Source organism: Camponotus vicinus, unplaced genomic scaffold (genome assembly GCF_025532165.1).
Source record: "Camponotus vicinus isolate PSW18456_S1 unplaced genomic scaffold, iyCamVici1.0 SCAF_1, whole genome shotgun sequence".
Classification (NCBI taxonomy): Eukaryota; Metazoa; Arthropoda; class Insecta; order Hymenoptera; family Formicidae; genus Camponotus; species Camponotus vicinus.
In genome coordinates this window covers 17534835-17560956 of record NW_028141945.1, presented here as the reverse complement: position 1 = coordinate 17560956, position 26122 = coordinate 17534835, and the positions used below count along the sequence as shown (strand labels likewise).

The window sequence follows — 26122 nt, the reverse complement described above, 5'->3', positions numbered from 1 at the left end:
AAAGGGCTTCTAAACCAAAGGGAACCCTTTGTTAACCCTAAATATCCATACCCCGTGATACAATCAAAGCGTTCACTGGGACCCCTAAATATACCCCACGACATTTAATTGCCTCCAGCTCCTCTTATGATTTTTTTTCAATTAACCAAACAGACTTTTTGTATTTTTATTTTCGTTAACATTATTAAAATTTTTTTAAAAGCGGAGAATAATTAAATATTAAAAAGGAATGGGGAAGAGACCGTAATTTTTTCATGCTAAAATATAAATATCTCATTTTTAGCCTCTGCAATTGTAGCGAAACAACATGAAAATAACATGGAATCCATTTGGATCCCCGGATAAACTCTTATAAGGCTGATATATGAGTCGATATTGTCTGTGTTCGATATCAACTATTAACAAAACATGTGACACTTTTTACGAACGATGCTTTTTTATCGATAGCGATGAAATCGAGCGAGTGTTATTACTCTGATGTTGGAAAATTCAACCTCGCGTACTCGCTTCTTCGCGAGGTTTATCCGTCATCGGATGGGGTGAAAGCGAGAACCAGGTGTTTGATGTTCCTCAATTACCGTTGCTACAGCCAGTATCAGAAGCTTCCACATGACAAAGTAACGCGAACAGACAGTGTATTAACTTTTTATTTTAGCTTCGGCGAGTATTCATGTCGGGCGAGATCAGGAGCGATCTCTGTTCTGTGTTCGTAAAAACGGATATAAACTAAACAACTTTTACAGCAACCCAGACAAGTATTGAATAATTCATCGCCGTCTCTATTACTTATGTATAAATACCGTTGCCACAAACATTAATTAAAGTTAACTAAAGTTTGATTGATTCTTCTATTTTCCCTCTAATCCTGTCTCTGAAGACAGAGAATCGATTTACATAAGTTGAGATATTACAACTCAAACAAAACTATAAACAGCATAAAATCCAATAAGAGAAATTATAAAAAAATATTTCCAAATATTAATCGAATACGCGTTCAAATGTCAGACTTCGTCAATTATTCTTTATTACTTTCGATAATCGTTTTCATTCTCACCCCTTTTCCGCGCTCGTAAAAGTGTCGTGTTCCGAAACGCAAAATGTCAGTGTAAACGCAGCCTGAAATAAACACCGGCTTTAATTAATGCTATAAGCGCGTTACCGTTTAGTTATTCCGTTTTTCCGCGACCTCTATGAAGTTGGCCCCTCATTCTTCAAATTTGAAAAAAATTATTAGAGTTCTGGGTGCCCCTTATAGAGTTCTAAAGTTCCCAATCCATTTTAGAAAGAGTTCCGTCATTTAAAGTAAAGAAAACACCATTTTAAAAATGGGGGGCTAACTTCATGACGCCCCCCATTCTATGAAAAATGCCAATTTCTTTAGAGTTCTGGGTAGATTTCTAATAGTTCTATAGTTCTAGATAAGTTTCAAAAATAGTTCTGCTCAAAATACTACAAAAATTATATTTAAAGTTCTCGACTTAGAAGACGAAAATTGGCGAGAACTTTTACAATTTTGGTTTTAGCGCTTCGAGTCTTAATAATAATCGTTAGAATTCGTGAGGGGCTATCCAGAACTCTAAATAGAACGTCGTATTCATTTTTCGGTTATCTTACCTTAATACTTTTATGTACAAACTAATGAGAGGAATTAATTGGTGTAAAGAAAACACATAGTTATTTTTAAGAAAAAAAATGTAATTGTTAATTGCAAATTACATTTTTTTCGATACAATTATGTGTTTTCTTTACACCAATTGATTCCTCTCATTAGTTTGTACATAAAAGTATTAAGGTAAGATAATCGAAAAATGAATATTTTACAAGATATTTTACAGTTTATGTAAAATTAAGAAATTATTTCAAGCATCATAACTCAAAAAGTACTTAACGGAAAGGTACTTAATTATAGTGTTTTGGAAAGCTTTCGATATGAGCTACAAGAATATGTAAAAATATATAGGATGTTCTATTTAAAAAAATTGAAGTGACCTTCACATGACCTTCAAATGACTCTTCAAGGTCAAACCAATGGTACCATCTTATGGACCCCTCGAAACCATACAACTTTTGTCTGAAACATTTTTCTGTAAAACGTATTATTCGGGAGATATTTGAGGTCGTTATTTAAAATGGGACACCCTGTACACACACACACACACACACACACACACGCACACGCACACGCACACGCACACGCACACGCACACGCACACGCACACGCACACGCACACGCACACGCACACGCACACGCACACGCACACGCGCACACACACACACACACACACACACATGTAAGGAAATATGTAAATAATATTTTGACCTTTTATCATTTAGAAAATTGATTATATTTTATTATAATTTTATTTTTTATTATTATTTATTATTTATTATCATTTTATTATTTAATTTTAATTTAATTTTTATTATTATTCATTTATTAAATTTTTTACATTTCCTTTTTAACGGAAGAGACCACCACCTTCTCGCGGTTTCCTTTGAGCAACAAGATGTACGTCATACATTAATACAAAATAATAACAAAATACAATTCTATTAAAATACATTTAAATATTATTTTATTATAATTATTTTTTTAAAGAAATTTTTTTTAAATAAAAACGTACATATTGGCCAAGAGTGGAAAAATTTAGATAAAAATTGAGATAAAAATATGTTAGATAAAAAATTAAAATTGGAAAATGGTCCGTATGATAAAATCAAATCGAAAATTAGTAACAGGCTTTTTGGACCAAGCAATAGGTGTAAAGTATGCGAAAGTATAAATTATTACAAAATCATATGATGGAAAATATATAATCATTTATTTAATGTGACAAACGCTGCGTTTCGATCCACATCGGATCCTTTTCAATGTCTGATAACGAAGTAATAACGATCGACATGGAAATACAAGTCAAAATGTGAAAACACAATAATAATATATACATAAGTTTCGGAAACGCAAAAACGCGAGAAATGTACTGTTTACAAAGTCAAAGGAGTCGAAAGTAGATACGCAACAAAACGGACGATTCAAAATTTCTATTAAATAAAAACGCAATATAATAATCATGGTCAAAGTAGCACAAAGAAAACCGAAAAGAAAAATAAAAAATAATTAATTAAATCCGCAATATGTTTTAAATTTTTTTAACGCATTTAATGCATTCTTTCAAGCGTCAGAAACGAGAATCCATTTATTGCAGCCAAAATCTAAAAACTTTCTTTTCCAAATCTGTCGAAATTTTATAAAAGAAGAATATTTAAAACCATTTTCTTCAAATATTATATTCTCATTAAAAGAAAATTAAAAACCTATTAATGAAATTATTTTGGGATCAAAATGTGAGGAATATCTGAACGAATTAACGTTGAAAGATCACATAAACATAGTTAAAATTGTTCGAGAGAACTGTTTAACATTTTATGTGACTGCTGCAGAAGAAATTTGTAAAAGGTTACCTATAAATAATGAATTTTTATTAAAGTTACAAGTTTTTCAACCATCTGTAAGTTTATTCGATAATAATAGACAAACATCATTTGATGATGTTTCTCTCGTAGCTAAAACTCTCGGCGGTTTTGATGAAGATGCTTTAAAAAAAGAATGGATTGCATTAGCATCAGACAGTGGAAGAAAAACAAAATTTTTCTAAATTAAATTTTGACAATATGTGGAAAGCAATTTTACAACGTCGGCACACGAATAATGTTTCTAAATATTCCAATTTAACGAATATTATAAATACTATTCGGACGCTTCCGAATTCTAATGCCGATCCTGAGAGAATGTTTTCTCTTTTGAACAATTTAAAACGAAAACACGTAATAGCTTTTCAACGGTTTCCGTTAATGCTATTTGTATGTTTAAGTCCGCATTAAAAACTAGAGGAGAAACAGCTTTAAATAATGCTCATTAATGAAGAGCATTTATCTCTTATGTCGGCGAATAAATTATATGCCGCTAATAAAAACAATTTAAAAGTCCATGCGGATGCTGACGTAGCAGGCCCTTCCTGCGATAAATAATTTTAAAATAAATTTTTATATACATCACTTAAAAAATAAGTGTGTAAAGATATATATATATATATATATATATATATATATATATGTATGTATGTATGTATGTATATATATATGTATATATATATATGTATATATATGTATATATATGTATATATATGTATATATATATATATATATATATATATATATATATATATATACATATATCTTATATATATATGTATATATATATGTATATATATGTATGTATATATATATATATATATATATATATATATATATATATATATATACATACATATATATACATATATATATACATATATATATACATATATATATATATATATATATATATATATATATATATATATATATGTATATATATGTATATGTATATGTATGTTATATATATATATATATATATATATATATATATATATGTATGTATATATGTATGTATATATATGTGTGTATATATATATATATGTATATGTATATATACATATATATACAGGGCGATCCTGAAAAACGTTATGTCTTTAAAATGACGTATTCCTGACACCATTCTAAGACAATTTTTCCTTTACCAAAATTTGATTTGAAGCGTAGTTTTTGAATTATGAGCAAAAATAGTTAGTAAATCACGCGTCGGGTACAGAAGGCAGGCAGGAGCGGCGCGGCGTGCCGCGAGCGCGGGCGCAGCTGACTGCCCGACGGGCGATTATCACCGCATGAGTCGCTAACTATTTTATCTTATAACATAAAATTATGCTTTAAATAAAATTTTGGTAAAGAAGAAAATGTCTTAGAATTACGTCAGAAATACGTGTTCCTTAAAATAACGTTATTTTAATAATGAAAAGTTGTTCCGGATCGCCGGCCGTCCGACGTTGCAATCAGCTGATTGCTACACGCGATGTGTGTATGGCGGAGTGTGTGCGTAAGAGAGAGAGAGAGAAAGAGAGAGAGAGGGAGGGTAGGAGGGACAGACATTCATACACACGCACGCACTTTTTTTCTCGCTCTCTTTCTCTCTTTTACGCAACACTCATACACTCTCTCATTCAGTCTCTCACTCACACTCTCTCGGTCACTCACTCACTCACTCACTCACCTTGTAGCAGCGTAGCGAATCTTCATGCTATGTATTGTTGTTATCTGCTGCACGGTTATGATTGCTAGAGATGCGCGACACATCGAAATTTTTTCGATTATTAATCTCACACTCGATTGACACAATACAGATTACACGATAACGAGTTTACTGTTTATTCACTCACTATTGATTTATCGATACCAAAAATTACTTTCAAAGAAACGCGAATGAAAACAGCACATGACTCGACGCGAAGCGACGGACCGCGGAGACTGCGCGACTACAAGAGTTATGTTGCCAGAAACGCGACACGCGACATCTAACAAACGACTTGCGCGTGGCGCGTGATTGACGCGAGATAAGACGAACGATCGGCTAAAACCTTCGCATTGCGAATGCGGTAGAAAACATGAAACGTATAATGACATACTTAAAAAATTAATTATTTATTATAAATAATAACTATTTCTAATTATAATAAATAATTATTATTTATTAATAAATAATAAATAATAAATAAATATTAATAAATAATTATTATTTATTATAATTAGAAATAGTTATTATTTATAATAAATAATTAATTTTTTAAGTATGTCATTATACGTTTCATGTTTTCTACCGCATTCGCAATGCGAAGGTTTTAGCCGATCGTTCGTCTTATCTCGCGTCAATCACGCGCCACGCGCAAGTCGTTTGTTAGATGTCGCGTGTCGCGTTTCTGGCAACATAACTCTTGTAGTCGCGCAGTCTCCGCGGTCCGTCGCTTCGCGTCGAGTCATGTGCTGTTTTCATTCGCGTTTCTTTGAAAGTAATTTTTGGTATCGATAAATCAATAGTGAGTGAATAAACAGTAAACTCGTTATCGTGTAATCTGTATTGTGTCAATCGAGTGTGAGATTAATAATCGAAAAAATTTCGATGTGTCGCGCATCTCTAGCAATCATAACCGTGCAGCAGATAACAACAATACATAGCATGAAGATTCGCTACGCTGCTACAAGGTGAGTGAGTGAGTGAGTGAGTGACCGAGAGAGTGTGAGTGAGAGACTGAATGAGAGAGTGTATGAGTGTTGCGTAAAAGAGAGAAAGAGAGCGAGAAAAAAAGTGCGTGCGTGTGTATGAATGTCTGTCCCTCCTACCCTCCCTCTCTCTCTCTTTCTCTCTCTCTCTCTTACGCACACACTCCGCCATACACACATCGCGTGTAGCAATCAGCTGATTGCAACGTCGGACGGCCGGCGATCCGGAACAACTTTTCATTATTAAAATAACGTTATTTTAAGGAACACGTATTTCTGACGTAATTCTAAGACATTTTCTTCTTTACCAAAATTTTATTTAAAGCATAATTTTATGTTATAAGATAAAATAGTTAGCGACTCATGCGGTGATAATCGCCCGTCGGGCAGTCAGCTGCGCCCGCGCTCGCGGCACGCCGCGCCGCTCCTGCCTGCCTTCTGTACCCGACGCGTGATTTACTAACTATTTTTGCTCATAATTCAAAAACTACGCTTCAAATCAAATTTTGGTAAAGGAAAAATTGTCTTAGAATGGTGTCAGGAATACGTCATTTTATAGACGGATCGTTTTTCGGGATCGCCCTGTATATGTATGTAAGGAAATGTGAAATAATATTTTGACCTTTTATCAATTAGAAAATTGATTATATTTTGTTATTTTATTATAATTTTATTTTTTATTTTTATTTATTGTTTATCATTATTTTATTATTTTATTTTAATTTTATTTTTATTATTATTCATTTATTAAATTTTTTACATTTTCTTTTTAACGGAAGAAACCACCACCTTCTCGCGGTTTCCGTTGAGCAACAAGATGTACGTCATACATTAATACAAAATAATAACAAAATACAATTCTATTAAAATAAATTTAAATATTATTTTATTACAATTATTTTTTTAAAGAAATTTTTTTTAATGAAAAAGCGTACATATTGGCCAAGAGTGGAAAAATTTAGATAAAAATTGAGATAAAAATATGTTTGATAAAAATTTAGATAAAAATATGTAAAATTTGTTTTTGTATATGTTATATTCTCTTTTTTAAACAACATATAAACTTTTATAAAAAAAAATTCAATAGGAAAATATTATGTGTGATAATAAGTATCGCTGCGATACTTGCGACGATGCAACTTGCATCGCCAACTCGCCAGCTCGAGATTTCGAGGATCACATAGCTATTGTATTCAGAGAGATAGGTAAGATACAATAGACCTTTCAGAAGAGAAGGGGACAGAAGCTAATCTATCCGTCTTCCTCTGTAAACCGAAGATGACCGAACGTCGAGCGTACACGGATGAGAGCTTATGCCTTAGTGCGCGAAAGTGGTGGGGATACAAATCGTGCCGCCGCTGGACGCAGCGTATGCAATCTGGTAGCCTTGATATAATCTCGTGTATCTTTTTGTTCCCCGTATCACGTCGTGCGTAAAATCTCCGTCCTCGGGCCGTATTCCTCGACGCCGCGCCGGCCGCGCTCTTGGACGACCCCGACGTCCGTTTACCGTTGCCGTTTAATTAGAGTTATGTCTTTGCCGCGCGCCACCGTTTATCGCTTAAAGATTCCCCGAGGAATAGGGCAGCCAGGCGTAATAAATTACGAAAACGGCCGCGCGCGCTCGTTCACCGTCCTGTTTACAGCAATAATACATTTTTAATTGCAACATCAACGGCGAGGCACGTCGTGTCTTTCCTACTGGAATAATAATTACACAAGCAAGAGAACAAGTAAGAGAACGAAGGGAGACGGGCAACCCGGACTTCTCACAATTTGCGCGCGTAAATTCTAACTGAAAAGAACATGATGATATGTGTGTGTGTGTGTGTGCGTGTCGTAGTCGCACACACGACGAGATTAGCGCCGGTACATAAAGAGACGCCCCCGCTTCCTGTCTCTGTACGAAGAGGCGAAAGACAAGCTTTTAGCACGTTTATTCCGTATCACCTTATCCTCGCAGGATGTTAATTTTTCATTAACCGCGCCGTGGGAAGCAGGCTGCTGGCGAGCTGCTCGATATAAAAAGGTCCGCGGATAAATATGCGGGAAGCTTAACGCGATGGGCAACCGGTGAGCGGTAGATCGCTGAAAAAAAACTTCGATGTAAAAAGAAAATGTGTCACGCAGCGTGAGATGCGCGGGGGTGTATCAGTAGCCCTAAAAAAATTACAGGATTATTGCGGCCACAATATCGAGCAAATGCGCTTTTGATTTCATTATATGTACACGAGATAAAATTAACATTTTATATTTTATTACTCCCGACTGCTGCCAACCTACGGTTCGCAAAAGACGAAGGGAGTATGCGTTTCACCGAGCTCGGATCGGTTCTGGTCGCTATTCTCGATAACAATAATATAGTTCGGTGTTGTTCAAAGCTACGACAAATAATCCAAGCGCGACCGTTAATTCGAGTTCTACCAAATAAAAACATGCTTGGTCACGTATCTTTGTTCGGTCGCGTCTTCACAACACGCGCGGTGACCCGCCAAGATCACGCGAGAGCGACTCGCACGCAATGCTACCAGATTGCACACGCTGCGTCCAGCGGCGGCACGATTTGTATCCCCACCACTTTCGCGCACTAAGGCATAAGCTCTCATCCGTGTACGCTCGACGTTCGGTCATCTTCGGTTTACAGAGGAAGACGGATAGATTAGCTTTTGTCCCCTTCTCTCCTGAGAGGTCTATCGTATCTTATCTATCTCTCTGAATACAATAGCTATGTGATCCTCGAAATCTCGAGCTGGCGAGTTGGCGATGCAAGTTGCATCGTTGCAAGTATCGCAGCGATACTTATCACACATAATATTTTCCTATTGATTTTTTTTATAAAAGTTTATATGTTGTTTAAAAAAGAGAATATAACATATACAAAAACAAATTTTACATATTTTTATCTAAATTTTTATCTAACATATTTTTATCTCAATTTTTATCTAAATTTCTCCACTCTTGGCCAATATGTACGCTTTTTTATTTAAAAAAAATTTCTTTAAAAAAATAATTATAATAAAATAATATTTAAATGTATTTTAATAGAATTGTATTTTGTTATTATTTTGTATTAATGTATGACGTACATCTTGTTGCTCAACGGAAACCGCGAGAAGGTGGTGGTTTCTTCCGTTAAAAAGAAAATGTAAAAAATTTAATAAATGAATAATAATAAAAATAAAATTAAAATAAAATAATAAAATAATGATAAAAAATAAATAAAAATAAAAAATAAAATTATAATAAAATAACAAAATATAATCAATTTTCTAATTGATAAAAGGTCAAAAGATTATTTCACATTTCCTTACATACATACATACATACATGTGTGTGTGTGTGTGTGTGTGTGTGTGTGTGTGTGTGTGTGTGTGTGTGTGAGTGTGTGTGTGTGTGTGTGTGTATCTTTACACACTTATTTCTTAAGTGTATATAAAAATTTTTACACACTTATTTTTTAAGTGTATATAAAAATTTATTTTAAAATTATTTATCGCAGGAAGGGCCTGCTACGTCAGCATCCGCATGGACATTTAAATTGTTTTTATTAGCGGCATATAATTTATCCGCCGACATAAGAGATAAATGCTCTTCATTAATGAGCATATTTAAAGCTGTTTCTCCTCTAGTTTTTAATGCAGACTTAAACACACAAATAGCATTAACGGAAACCGTTGAAAAGCTATTACGTGTTTTCGTTTTTAAATTGTTCAAAAGAGAAAACATTCTCTCAGGATCGGCATTAGAATTCGGAAGCGTTCGAATAGTATTTATAATATTCGTTAAATTGGAATATTTAGGAACATTATTCGTGTGCCGACGTTGTAAAATTGCTTTCCACATATTGTCAAAATTTAATTTAGAAAAATTTTGTTTTTCTTCCACTGTAAGGTCTGATGCTAATGCAATGCTTTCTTTTTTTAAAGCATCTTCATCAAAACCGCCGAGAGTTTTAGCTACGAGAAAAACATCATCAAATGATGTTTGTCTATTATTATCGAATAAACTTACAGATGGTTGAAAAACTTGTAACTTTAATAAAAATTCATTATTTATAGGTAACCTTTTACAAATTTCTTCTGCAGCACTCACATAAAATGTTAAACAGTTCTCTCGAACAATTTTAACTATGTTTATGTGATTTTTCAACGTTAATTCGTTCAGATATTCCTCACAATCTGATCCCAAAATAATTTCATTAATAGGTTTTTGATTTTCTTTTAATGAGAATATAATATTTGAAGAAAATGGTTTTAAATATTCTTCTTTTATAAAATTTCGACAGATTTGGAAAAGAAAGTTTTTAGATTTTGGCTGCAATAAATGGATTCTCGTTTCTGACGCTTGAAAGAATGCATTAAATGCGTTAAAAAAATTTAAAACACATTTTAAAACAAGAAAATAAGCTTTTATCTCTATGTTGTTCATCATAGATAATAAATATTTTCCAGAATTTGTTTTTTCACTCGCAATCATTTCAGTAAGAAAATATTTAATTGTATCCCAAGATTCAAGAAGTCGTTCGATGCATAAATAATGAGAAAGCCAGCGTGTGTCACATAATTTTAATATTTTGTGATTTGTTTCTTGGAAACATTCACAATATTCGCGAAAAATAGCTGTTCGTTTTGGACTGCTATTTAAATATTTTGTAATTTTTTTTTTAAATTCATCGCAATATGCAGGCATTTTGGAACAAGCAGCATGCGCTGCTAATGCGGAGGAATGGCACGCGCATAAAAATGTTAAAACATGTGGGCATATTTCTTCCAATTTTTTTTTAAACGATAAATGTTTCCCTGTCATGACGGAAGCATTGTCGCATGATAGGGCAACAATATTTGAAAATGGTATCTGTAATTTCCACATTTCACTTTTAAATGCATTGAACAACTTTTCTGCGCTTGAATCTTTGGCATCAATATTTATTAATTTAACTAATTGCGAGCGAACATCTAATGTCTCCGGATCAACGTATCGGACAAAAAAAGTCATCCATTTATTATTAGTGAGATCAGATGTTTCATCGATAAATATCGAAAATTTTGTGTTTTGAATAATATTGACAACACGATTAGTCTCAACCGTGCATACAGCGTTTGTAATAATATTTATACATTTTGTTCGGCCCATACTCATACTATTCAACACATTAGGATCTTTTCCTATATGTTGGAAAAAATTAAGAATTTCTTTTGCCGTTTGATAAGGAATATTTTTCTCGGCAATTAATGCGGCATATCTGATTTCCGCTGATTTCTTACGCTCATCAAAAGATAAAAGTGATTCATTAATTTGTATATTTGAATCCTCATTCGAAACTCTTGTTTCAATATAATTTTTTTCTTTATTTATATGAACATTAGATTCTGCGTGATGATAGATTTGCCATAAACCGCCAGCGATAGATTTATCACAAATCGAACAAAAAAATAATCTTGCATCATGTGGCACTTCACGTAAAAAACATTTAAATTGCTGAATTTCTAACCATTTGTGTTGAAATTTTGATTTACGCAATTTTTTTTGGCGAATCAACATTATTATTATTATCAGTTAGCGTATTTACCTTAATATTATTTTTGTGACACGCAGAATCCGCATGTCTTGATAGTGTTGAATTGCACGAATAATTATTATTGCATATACTACAATAATAAAGACTATCGTCGGATGGTACTTTGCGTATCCAAGATTTATATCGATCATCACTAAGCCAAGCTTCTAAAAAATTTCGCTTACGTTTTTTGGTTAATTGATCACACATTTTGATTATCTATTCTTAACTTAATTTATTTTCTCGTCGGCACAATATCATCAATCTTTTGTCGATTGCTTTGAACTATCTTTTGACTGGGTCACAAACGTATTCGCAAGACAAGCACAGTCAACAGTCAACAATCAACAATTAGTCGATAACAGTCGACATGAGTCGAGAAAAAAACAATGTCAAACACATATAATATTTTAAATATATATTTGGATATACAGAGTGTCCCAGATCACCCGTACATCCCTTTTAAAATGAAAATAAATGGCTTTTATCAAAAATCGCGAACAATTTTTAAGTAAATCGGGTACGCTCTATCAAATGGTGATATTTTCAACTTCTGATTCCGACCGGAAATACGCCATCCGCATCGGAAGTCGAATTTTTTTAGAGGTACATGGTACTTTTTATTACAGATTCGAATTGTACATGAAAAAATAAGAAACTTTTGTATCAAACGTTTTTTCTGAAACGTATTTTTTTTTTTAATGTTTTAAATTTTTTTAACGCATTTAATGCATTCTTTCAAGCGTCAGAAACGAGAATCCATTTATTGCAGCCAAAATCTAAAAACTTTCTTTTCCAAATCTGTGGAAATTTTATAAAAGAAGAATATTTAAAACCATTTTCTTCAAATATTATATTCTCATTAAAAGAAAATCAAAAACCTATTAATGAAATTATTTTGGGATCAGAATGTGAGGAATATCTGAACGAATTAACGTTGAAAGATCACATAAACATAGTTAAAATTGTTCGAGAGAACTGTTTAACATTTTATGTGATTGCTGCAGAAGAAATTTGTAAAAGGTTACCTATAAATAATGAATTTTTATTAAAGTTACAAGTTTTTCAACCATCTGTAAGTTTATTCGATAATAATAGACAAACATCATTTGATGATGTTTCTCTCGTAGCTAAAACTCTCGGCGGTTTTGATGAAGATGCTTTAAAAAAAGAATGGATTGCATTAGCATCAGACAGTGGAAGAAAAACAAAATTTTTCTAAATTAAATTTTGACAATATGTGGAAAGCAATTTTACAACGTCGGCACACGAATAATGTTTCTAAATATTCCAATTTAACGAATATTATAAATACTATTCGGACGCTTCCGAATTCTAATGCCGATCCTGAAAGAATGTTTTCTCTTTTGAACAATTTAAAACGAAAACACGTAATAGCTTTTCAACGGTTTCCGTTAATGCTATTTGTATGTTTAAGTCCGCATTAAAAACTAGAGGAGAAACAGCTTTAAATAATGCTCATTAATGAAGAGCATTTATCTCTTATGTCGGCGGATAAATTATATGCCGCTAATAAAAACAATTTAAATGTCCATGCGGATGCTGACGTAGCAGGCCCTTCCTGCGATAAATAATTTTAAAATAAATTTTTATATACATCACTTAAAAAACAAGTGTGTAAAGATATATATATACAGGGTGACCCATTTTAACTTAGGCAGCCAAATAACTCGAAAAATAAGCAAGATAGAGAAAAATGTTTTAGACAAAAGTTGTATGGTTTCGAGGGGGCCATAAGATGGTATCATTGGTTTGACCTTGAAGAGTCATTTGAAGGTCACGTGAAGGTCACTTCAATTTTTTTAAATGGAACATCCTATATATTTTTGTACATTCTTGTAGCTCATCTCGAGAGCTTTCCAAAACACTATAATTAAGTACATTTTCGTTAAGTACTTTTTGAGTTATGAGGCTTGAAATAATTTCTTAATTTTACATAAACCGTAAAATATCTTGTAAAATATTCATTTTTCGATTACCTTACCTTAATAGTTTTATGTACAAAATAATGAGAGGAATCAATTGGTGTAAAGAAAACACATAGTTGTTTCGAAGAAAAAATATGTAATTTGCAATTAACAATTCCATATTTTTTCTTAAAAACAACTATGTGTTTTCTTTACACCAATTGATTCCTCTCATTATTTTGTACATAAAAGTATTAAGGTAAGATAATCGAAAAATGAATATTTTACAAGATATTTTACGGTTTATGTAAAATTAAGAAATTATTTCAAGCCTCATAACTCAAAAAGTACTTAACGAAAATGTACTTAATTATAGTGTTTTGGAAAGCTCTCGAAATAAGCTACAAGAATGTACAAAAATATATAGGGTATTCCATTTAAAAAAATTGAAGTGACCTTCACGTGACCTTCAAATGACTCTTCAAGGTCAAACCAATGATACCATCTTATGGCCCCCTCGAAACCATACAACTTTTGTCTAAAACATTTTTCTCTATCTTGCTTATTTTTCGAGTTATTTGGCTGCCTAAGTTAAAATGGGTCACCCTGTATATACATATATATACAGGGTGTTTCATTTTAATCCGACCAGTCGAATATCTCGAAAACCAAGCCCGGGAGAGAAAAATATTTCAGACAAAAGTTGTTTGGTTTCGAGGGGGCCATAAGATGGTATCATTGGTTTGACCTTGAAGAGTCATTTGAAGATCACGTGAAGGTCACTTCAATTTTTTTAAATGGAACACCCTATATATTTTTGCAAACTCTTGTAGCTTATCTCGAGAGCTTTCCAAAACACTATCATTAAGTACCTTTTCGTTAAGTACTTTTTGAGTTATGAGGGTTGAAATAATTTCTTAATTTTACATAAACCGTAAAATATCTTGTAAAATATTCACTTTTCGATTATCTTACCTTAATACTTTTATGTACAAAATAATGAGAGGAATCAATTGGTGTAAAAAAAACACATAGTTGTTTTTAAGAAAAAATATGGAATTGTTAATTGCAAATTACATATTTTTTCTTCAAAACAACTATGTGTTTTCTTTACACCAATTGATTCCTCTCATTATTTTGTACGTAAAAGTATTAAGGTAAGATAATCGAAAAATGAATATTTTACTAGATATTTTACGGTTTATGTAGAATTAAGAAATTATTTCAAGCCTCATAACTCAAAAAGTACTTAACGAAAAGGTACTTAATTATAGTGTTTTGGAAAGCTCTCGATGTCAGCTACAAGAATGTGCAAAAATATATAGGGTATTCCATTTAAGAAATTTAAGGTGACCTTTATGTGACCTTCAAATGACTGTTCAAGGTCAAATCATTGTCACCATCTTATGGCCCCCTCGAAACCAAACAACTTTTGTCTGAAATATTTTTCTCTCCCGGGCTTGGTTTTCGAGATATTCGACTGGTCGGATTAAAATGAAACACCCTGTATATACAGGGTGACCCATTTTAACTTAGGCAGCCAAATAACTCGAAAAATAAGCAAGATAGATAAAAATGTTTTAGACAAAAGTTGTATGGTTTCGAGGGGGCCATAAGATGGTATCATTGGTTTGACCTTGAAGAGTCATTTGAAGGTCACGTGAAGGTCACTTCAATTTTTTTAAATGGAATACCCTATATATTTTTGTACATTCTTGTAGCTTATTTCGAGAGCTTTCCAAAACCCTATAATTAAGTACCTTTCCGTTAAGTACTTTTTGAGTTATGATGCTTGAAATAATTTCTTAATTTTACATAAACCGTAAAATATCTTGTAAAATATTCATTTTTCGATTATCTTACCTTAATACTTTTATGCACAAAATAATGAGAGGAATCAATTAGTGTAAAGAAAATACATAGTTGTTTCGAAGAAAGAAAATGTAATTTGCAATTAACAATTACATTTTTTTTTTCGAAACAACTATGTGTTTTCTTTACACCAATTGATTCCTCTCATTATTTTGTACATAAAACTATTAAGGTAAGGTAATCGAAAAATGAATATTTTACAAGATATTTTACGGTTTATGTAAAATTAAGAAATTATTTCAAGCCTCATAACTCAAAAAGTACTTAACGAAAATGTACTTAATTATAGTGTTTTGGAAAGCTCTCGAGATGAGCTACAAGAATGTACAAAAATATATAGGATGTTCCATTTAAAAAAATTGAAGTGACCTTCACGTGACCTTCAAATGACTCTTCAAGGTCAAACCAATGATACCATCTTATGGCCCCCTCGAAACCATACAACTTTTGTCTAAAACATTTTTCTCTATCTTGCTTATTTTTTGAGTTATTTGGCTGCCTAAGTTAAAATGGGTCACCCTGTATATATATATATATATATATATATATATGTATATATGTATGTATATATATATGTATATATATGTATATATATGTATATATATATCTTTACACACGTAGCAGGCCCTTCCTGCGATAAATAATTTTAAAATAAATTTTTATATATATCACTTAAAAAATAAGTGTGTAAAGATATATATATATATATATATATATATATATATATATATGTGTGTGTGTGTATGTATGTAAGGAAATGTGAAATAATATTTTGACCTTTTATCAATTAGAAAATTGATTATATTTTATTATTTTATTATAATTTTATTTTTTATTTTTATTTATTATTTATCATTATTTTATTATTTTATTTTAATTTTATTTTTATTATTATTCATTTATTAAATTTTTTACATTTCCTTTTTAACGGAAGAGACCATCACCTTCTCGCGGTTTCCGTTGAGCAACAAGATGTACGTCATACATTAATACAAAATAATAATAAAAAATACAATTCTATTAAAATAAATTTAAATATTTTATTACAATTATTTTTTTAAAGAAATTTTTTTTAATAAAAAAGCCTACATATTGGCCGAGTGGAAAAATTTAGATAAAAATTGAGATAAAAATATGTTAGATAAAAATTGAGATAAAAATATGTTAGATAAAAATTTAGATAAAAATATGTAAAATTTGTTTTTGTATATGATATATTCTCTTTTTTAAACAACATATAAACTTTTATAAAAAAGAAATTAATAGGGAAATATTATGTGTGATAATAAGTATCGCTGCGATACTTGCAACGATGCAACTTGCATCGCCAACTCGCCAGCTCGAGATTTCGAGGATCAGATAGCTATTGTATTCAGAGAGATAGATGAGATACACTAGACCTCTCAGGAAAGAAGGGGATAGAAGCTAATCTGTCCGTCTTCCTCTGTAAACCGAAGATGACCGAATGTCGAGCGTACACGGATGAGAGCTTATGCCTTAGTGTGCGAAAGTGGTGGGGATACAAATCGTGCCGCCGCTGGACGCAGCGTGTGCAATCTGGTAGCCTTGCTCGCACGTCGTCTCAAGTTCAGTTAGAGTCTTGCGATACTAAGAAACGACACGCGTTATCAAAATCTGTCCATAATCATCTGTGCTCAGTGCGTTAATAAAAGGTTAACGTTAAACTTTTCAATCTGCTGCGTTCGTTTTTCTCTCCAACCCGCTCCCGTCACCACTCACGCAAACAAAAGTTGCGATCCTCAACAGATGTCATCTTTTGCACATCAGTTTTTATAACATAATGTGAGAGTCAATAATCTTCTGCGTAGCCACATAATTATGATTATATAGTATTTTTGCAATCATAGAAGTTTATATATTTGCTGCGTAGCCAAGAATGATTGTAATAAAAATATGATACAGCCTGCGACGTGTATTTTAATTTTTAAGAATTTTTCCACGGATGGAAGAGAGAAATATGGGGAGCGAAAATGTCGTCAAAAAGAGAGAGCGGGAAAAGGTACTCGCGTCCGGGGAAGCCGGGATGGACGGTGCTCCTGCGCGAGCCGCGGCGAAGCGGAGGCCGTTTCGATATCTCGAAGTGGGCGCCAGATACGGTGTTTCACGTATCAATTCGCGAAACGCAAAATTCACGACAAACACGGGCCTTTTTCGCCACGGGCCGACTAGCTCGCCTAACGGTAGAGGGGCGGGGTTATGGGAAAGTTTGCTATAATCCTTGATTACGAGGCTCCTCGAAATTGGAGAGATCAGGCAGGCGAGACAACAATTTAACAATCACAGCCGACACTTAAATAAATTACGCGAATTTAGAATAAAGAGAAATAACAAATTTATTAAAAAAAAATTAACAGAAATCAATGAAAATTAAAGAAAAATACAGTAGTTAGAGAAAATCATAGAATAATCGGACGGTAATACAGGCAGTAATAATAATAATAATAGAAATTTCGAGAATAGAAAAGGTAGATAGACTGGACAATAACATAAAGTTACGAATGACAAAAATTACCCGGAGCACGACAACGGTGATCGAAATACTTAAGATTCGCAGAATCGTTTTTGTGGCTAGGATTCGCCGAACGGCGCCTCGCCGTAATATTGTATTTTCGTCTTGCTTTTCTCTGCTGCGATAATTTTGCTAATTCACAATAGCAACACGGAGAATAATTTAATGGCAGGACTTACGCACTCATCGGCGAAGACGAGGGGGCGCGTTAGCGTTGAGCACAGGCGTAGCGATCGATAATCGATCGCCGTCGGACGCTGATTCCGCTACTCACAACTTAGCGTTTCTTAAAATTCTTCTAACATGCGCGGACTTCCCGATTCTCAAAGATCTCACGACCTACCGCAATCCAATGCGCACCGTGACACACTCACACACGCGACATACAAAACAGTCATGCAATTCAATGAGCGCGACAAAAATAACGATATCCTCGACCACACACACGCGCAGAACACCGATTCTCATTTACACACGAATTTTTCACTCGAGATTTGATTGCGGGAGTATTTTACGCGGTCTCCACGGTCTCGTTACGAAGTTACGCGTACCGCGAACGCCTACATTGCGCGTCTACCGCGCACGCGATCAATTGACGAGAGCCGATAACTTCGCGTGTTCCGACTATGTTCCGACACCCCGAATCCCGAAGAGACGAATGGTTCCTGATCGCTTCCGGCCGCCGTTACGATCGTTGTCGATATTCCGGTTGCTTGACTTTGGCCGCCCCGAATACTCTACCACGAAATTTTAAGGCCGAGCCTTCATAAGCTAGAACGCGAAAATGGCGACCACGGCAGAACAACCGGCTCGCGGACGATAACGCGTACGTGGCTCACAACTTTTTAATAAGGATGGGCAACCTCACCGATACGTCCTGGTTCTTGGCCAAGGAATGGTCCTCGGTGCCGTCCTTCAAGGCCCTCAATGCACGACAATCACACGACAAATGAAAAATTGACTGATTGAGCCGAGCGCCCGCGACAGAGTGAGTCCTGGATCGCGCGATCCGAGCTCGATAGCGGCGTCAATCCTGCGCGCAGGGGTGCGCAGATTTGCGGCCAATAGCGCCGTTACACGGGGGTCTCATGGCGTCCCGTGACAATGCCATATCGGGTCAATAACGGCCCCGAAATTCGCAAAATGTTGGAGGCGGTTTAGCCTCCCCAAGGGCGATTTCTTCCGGTCGCTCTTTCGCCTGGATCTGCTGCGGATGGCGGCGATGTGGGCCCGGTGACCTCTGGGGTCCTGCGGTCGGCTTTTATTGCGGTTCGTTCATCCCATGTTCGGGGGCGGACGCCACCCAAGATTTCGAGTGGTCCTGGCTCGGCGCCGTCAAAATTGGTCGCTCGTATCGGACTGAAGTGGCTTCTCGAGCCGTCGGGAATGATTTCCTTCCTTACTCCTCTCTTTCCATCAACCGCTGCTCGGACGAGGTGCCCGTATATAAAGCAGTTATTGAAAACAACAACAACAAAATAATTAGAGTGCGATATCGCTAATTTTTGATTCACCCCTCTGGAGATCTCGACGCGGCTCTCGCAATCCCCTCCGGCGCGGCCGCTCGGCTCGCGTTCGTCGAGGACCTTCGGGGAGGATGGACGCGCACCGTGACGGCAACGTCACATCCCCCCCTGCTAAGAGAGACCGTACCGGCTTCAGTCACCAATCATGGCCACTAGTTCGAACTTCGTTCGTCCAATCGTACACGTTCGGGCGACCAAAGTCTCCGGAGGCGAGACGGACACAAACACAAATAACGTAACAACAAAAAAAAATAAAATAAAAAAATAAAAAAATTGCAATACGACAAAACGCAACGGGACGGAAATTTGCAGCTCGTACTTTAGCGATTCACTTTCGCGCTTTCGTCTCTCGTTGAGGTCCGTGGTCCCGACTTATTAAGGAGATTAGGCAGGTTGAACGCAAAGGTGACGGAACGAAAGAAAAGAATAGCATAGAGATCTATCTCAGCTCTTTTATTAGAACATTAAAATGTTGCGACACAGTTTCCCTTTAATACGACAACCAGAAAATCGATTTACAGGAAGAAACGATAAAATAAAAAAAAGTCTTTGATCCCTTTGATAGGTCGTTAGTGACAGCCGGGTTTTAATATGACACGGGACGGGTACCAGAGATGCCAGTTTTGGCCCATTGCACGCTCACTCACACAGAGTATACATACATACATACATACACACACACACACACACACACACACACACACACACACAGACACACACATTATTTTCTCGATATTAAATAAAACATGTGCGCTTTTTTCTGGTTCTGTTCTTTTTCTATGTTCTATTCTTTGTATTCTTTTAAATTTTATGTTTATTTTTATATTTACTTTTTATATGTCTATCTTTTCTATTACTATCCTTTCTATAAATATCCTCTGTTCTATCTTCTATATTTTTTGGAAATGTACAAAATTCTTTTCTTTGATGTCATATTCAATTATTTATACATATATATTTTATTATCTGTATATATGTACATATGTATTATTTCATCATATAGTATTATTTCATTATATATAATTTTTTATTTAATATTTAATATTTAATATATTTAATTATTATTTAATGTAGTATTTAATTTAGTATTTAATAATAGTATATAATTGTATATAATATTTAATATATTTTTCAAGAAACATTTTTTACATTTCCTCTTGACGGAAGAGACCACCACCTTCTCGCGGTTTTCGTTGAGCAACAACATGTACGTTGTTTATTTACGAATTGGTAAATTATATATATTATATATATTGTTAGAATATCATTCATTAAAGAATATTATTAACATGCATGATTTTTTGAGAGAAAAACGTACATGTTGGCCAAGAGTGGAGTTTTTATCATTTATATTCTGTTTCTATCCTTTATTTTTCAAATTAGTTAACATCTTTGCAATTTGTTTTTATTGTTATAGTTCGAAAGACTATAACTTTACTTTACTTTACCATTAATAAATTTTATACAATTAAAATGCGATAGAATGTTCGCAAACCGCGTAAAACCGCTACCTCAGCGAACCACGCGCGAGTTCGCCGGAAACATGAAAATGCCAACGAAGGAATTCGACTTTGAACCTCCTTCGTTTGCACTTGGACTTGACCGCCACGAAAATCTTCCATGACCATATATGGTCATGTCGCTAGGCGATCCCTTCCAAAATACCCCTAAAAATGAGGTGTTAAAAACCGTCCACCGCGGGTCCGCGGCGGACAGTCGTTAGTTAAAATTCAATCAATAAAGAGTGCGAATCTGGGGCTAACCGCTATTCTGTGCAGCAAACACTGAATAAGTTTGTTAATACTCGAAATCTAAGAACGAGGCGATTTAAGAGAAGACGATACTAAGGAGAGAAGGCTTAAAAGAAACCGATCAGAATAAGTGTATGTACCACGACAATACGGACATGTTCGTACGGTATAGCCCCTTGTGCCGCATCAAAAACAAAATTCCTTGCGTCGCTCTCGGGGGCATTCCCCGGCTAAATGGGCCCTGGGCAGCGATCATGTAACTTTTCCTAGGTCAGAAAGGCGAAAAGTGAAAAGTTTCACGTGAACTCATGATCATGTAACTCGACAAAACGTGGAAATGAGAAACTTTTCACGTGAACTTTTTCGCCATCAAATTTGCTGGCGAAAAAGTGAAAATCTAGTAACTTTGTAATATACAGGGTGATTCAAAATAACCTAATTGTCCTTAAAATGACACATTCTTGAGTCAATTCTAAGACGATTTTTCCTTTGGCAAAATTTCGTCCGACGCTTAGTTTTTGAATTATTAAAAGAAGTAATTAACTTATGACGGGTCGGATACAAGAGGTAGGCAAGGGTGACGCGATTCACCGTCAGACGCGGGGCGCCTGCTGCGATCACCTGATCGCTACAGACATACACATGCGAATACATACATTCTCATTCTCTCTCTCTCTCTCTCTCTCTCTCTCTCTCTCTCTCTCTCTCTCTCTCTGCGCCTCTCTCTCTGTCTCTCTCATTTGCTTATTCACTTTAAGTCATTATTATTCTTACTTAAATTATTATTTACTTTTTATTATTATACATTTTCGCTTTAATTTTATTATTATTATTATTATTTTAAATTGTACTGTTTTTCTCTTTTTTTTTTACGAGAGAGGGGAAAATGCATTTTGTGCATACTCACCGGGCGGTCCGGTGAGTTATGTGGGACTCGAGTATCAAGTCGAATTACCAACTCGGTACTCCCTACCCACTAAAAATCCCTCTCTTTCGCGAATTTTTTCTAACACTTTATTTGACATCCTGAAATCTGTTTTCACACAACACTAAAGAATAGTTATTATTACCTTGTTCGATGTATTGCTGTAATTCCTTGAGAAATGAATTTTCCGATAGATCGTACTTTCACTCAAATTGAACGTAGATATCACGTTCTAAAGGACAGAGATCCACATTAAATAATTAATCGAAAGTTTTTTTTTCTTTTATAAACTGTATTCTTTTATAAACTTCAACATAATCACATTCATTCACTCACTCGATAAGACGAGAAATTTACCAATGACTCTATCACTAATCACTATCAATTACTGTCGAATAATCAGTTAGCAATTAAAAACCACTCGATTAAAGAAAGACACGCGCACATACGTTATTACACGACGCGACGACGCGACAACGCGACGATATTTACTCGGCGACAGCAAACAGTTTTTGGTTATGGTAGGTTACGGTAAGTTAAGGTATAACAGCGCTGTCGAACGTGTGAACATGTGTTTGATTGAAGAACCTACCGTAACTTACCATAACCAAAAACTATTTGCTGTCGTCGGGTAAATATCATAGAAACATTGTTACAAATGTTTTGTGCCCAGTTGAAACAGATCGTGTCGTCAATAAAATTCAGAATACAAAATTTTCAATTTTTATTGACAAAACATCTGATATAACTAATGATAAATGGATGACTTTTTTTGTCCGATACGTTGATCCGGAGACATTAGATGTTCGCTCGCAATTAGTTAAATTAATAAATATTGATGCCAAAGATTCAAGTGCAGAAAAATTGTTTGAGGCATTGAAATGTGAAACGTGGAAATTACAGATACCATTTTTAAATATCTTAGCTTTATCATGTGACAATGCATCTGTTATGACAGGAAAACATTTATCGTTTAAAAAAAAATTGGAAGAAATATGTCCACATTTATTAACATTTTCATGCCCATGTCATTCTTCTGCATTAGCAGCGCATGCTGCATGTTCTAAAATGCCTGCATATTGCGAGGAATTTCTAAAAAAATTGCTACTTATCTCAATAACAGTCCAAAACGTACGGCTATTTTTCGTGAATTTTGTGAGTGTTTCCAAGAAACAAATCGCAAAATATTGAAATTATGTGATACGCGCTGGCTTTCGCATTATTTATGCATCGAACGACTTCTTGAATCTTGGGACACAATTAAATATTTTCTTACTGAAATGGTTGCGAGTGAAAAAACACATTCTGGAAAATATTTATTATCTATGATGGACAACGTTGAGATAAAAGCTTATTTTCTATTTCTAAAATACGTTTTGAATTTCTTTAATGCATTTAATGCATTTAATGCATTTTTTCAAGCATTAGAAACAAGGTTTTATTTATTGCATCCAAAATCTTTAAACTTTCTTTTCCAAATCTGTCGAAATTTTATAAAAGAAAAATATTTAAAACCATTTCCTTCAAATATTATATTCTCATTAAAAGAAAATCAAAAACCTATTAATGAAATTATTTTGGGATTAGAATGTGAGGAATATCTGAACGAATTAACGTTGAAAGATCAAATAAACATAGTTAAAATTGTTCGAGAGAACTGTTTAACATTTTATGTGACTGCTGCAGAAGAAATTCGTAAAAGATTCGCTAAATCGTAAAACCGCTTCATTTATTTATGAAATATTTGATTCCAAAAAAAACCATACAAAGGTAAAAAAAATACGCCAAGTACATAAAAAATATTCCACCTTGTATGCAACAAAACGTTTATAAAAAAATATCACTAAAAATAATTTAGAATAAAAATTTTCTCACAAAAAATATATATTTTTCCTAAAAAAAATTCAAAACTAAATATGAAATCAATCATTAATTAGCCAAGTACATTGAAGCAATTGATAGGGATTTGTAATTTGAAATATTTGTCACAAATTCAATCTTGCATTTATGTATTTGATTCTCGACAAAATGAAAATGATTTTCAAAATAAGTTTAATACTTTGTATGATATATAAAAATACATTATTATGTATGATCCAAATAAATATTTGTACAATATATGAAATAGCATTAATATATTGCGGATTTTATATTGCAGATTATAAATAGTAAGTCATAAAACTATTTAACACTTACTGCAATAACATCGATTGCATTAGTCGCCAATTTTGAATTCAAAAGAGAAAAACTAATCGACTTCTTTTAAGATCATAAGTTTTACTATGTAGACCTGGAACTAAAAGATTTAAGAAGTTATATACAAAAATTTGACCCGAGTCGTATTATAATTTACATATTTTTATTATTAAGAAATATTTAATTTTAAAATTAATCATAAAGCTTTGCCAAGTAAATTTGGAACTAAAAAAATTTAGGCCAAAACGACTTACAAAAACTTGGCGTGCTCGGGTCGTATTATAATTCACATATTTCTATAATTGAAATTAATTATAGGTATATAATTCGCAAATTTTATAAAATTATGTGTATTATAATGTGGCCCGAGCACGCCAAGTTTTTGTAAGTCGTTTTGGTCTTAATTTTTTTAGTTCCAAATTTACTTGGCAAAGCTTTATGATTAATTTCAAAATTAAATATTTCCTAATAATAAAAATGTGTAAATTATAATACGACTCGGGTCAAATTTTTGTATGTAACTTCTTAAATCTTTTAGTTCCAGGTCTACATAGAAAAACATATGATCTTAAAACAAGTCGATTAGTTTTTCTCTTTTAAATTCAAAATTGGCGATTAATGCAATCGATGTTATTGCAGTAAGTGTTAAATAGTTTTATGACTTACTATTTATAATTTGCAATATAAAATCCGCAATATATTAATGCTATTTCATATATTGTACAAATATTTATTTGGATCATACATAATAATGTATTTTTATATATCATACAAAGTATTGAACTTATTTTGAAAATCATTTTCATTTTGTCGAGAATCTAATACATAAATGCAAGATTGAATTTGTGACAAATATTTCAAATTACAAATCCTTATCAATTGCTTCAATGTACTTGGCTAATTAATGATTGACTTCATATTTAGTTTTGAATTTTTTTTAGGAAAAATATATATTTTTTAAGAGAAAATTTTTATTATAAATTATTCTTAGGGATATTTTTTTATAAACGTTATGTTGCACACAAGGTGGAATATTTTTTATGTACTTGGCGTATTTTTCTTACCTTTGTAAGGTTTTTTTGAAGTCAAATATTTCATAAATAAATAATGCGGTTTTACGATCGGTATTTAATACGTTAATATAAAATTCGTAATATCAATACTCAATTTCCTACAAAGAACGTTTTATATCGAAATCGGCGGAAATCCGATAACAGGTAAAATCTGTCTTTGCGTTAAAAAAATCGAAATGAATTATGATTGTGAACTGCGAATAGAAATAACGCGATATTTGCTTTTTCTTTTTGATGCAGAATCGAATAAAACGATATTTCGATGTTGCATGTAAAATATTTCGAGATTGCATGTCAATAGTTAATGATAGCCTTTAATTCGCGTATCTCGACAAATTTTATTATGCGGTTATTGTCCATTAAATATTTTATTACTAATAGTTCAGAATAAGAGAGAAACGGCAATTCAATATAAAAATATATTAAAAATCGATTCTATGTTGTGTCAAATAAAAAATATCTATTGAAAGTCGATTTGTATATTTTTGTTTCCAGTAGTACATATGCAGCACGCGATGTATATTATATATCGTAACTTATTCCATCGTAATTTATTTTTTCACAGAATAAAATATCCCTCCAAAAAAAACCTTACAAAGGTAAAAAAAATACGC

The 26122-nt window shown here is 33.4% G+C and overlaps 1 protein-coding gene across 5 annotated transcripts in view; it reads right to left on the bottom strand.

Annotated features, from left to right (window-relative positions):
* Positions 1 to 26122, bottom strand: part of LOC145959213 (neurotrimin) — a 402237-nt gene that overhangs the window by 309803 nt on the left and 66312 nt on the right. The window contains exon 2 of one of the 5 annotated variants that reach the window (XM_083077844.1): positions 22385 to 22471. The exons of the other annotated variants lie outside the window; for them this stretch is intronic. The gene's annotated coding sequence lies outside the window, so the exon portion shown is untranslated. The remainder of the gene's footprint in view (positions 1 to 22384; positions 22472 to 26122) is intronic. 5 annotated transcript variants of the gene reach the window in all.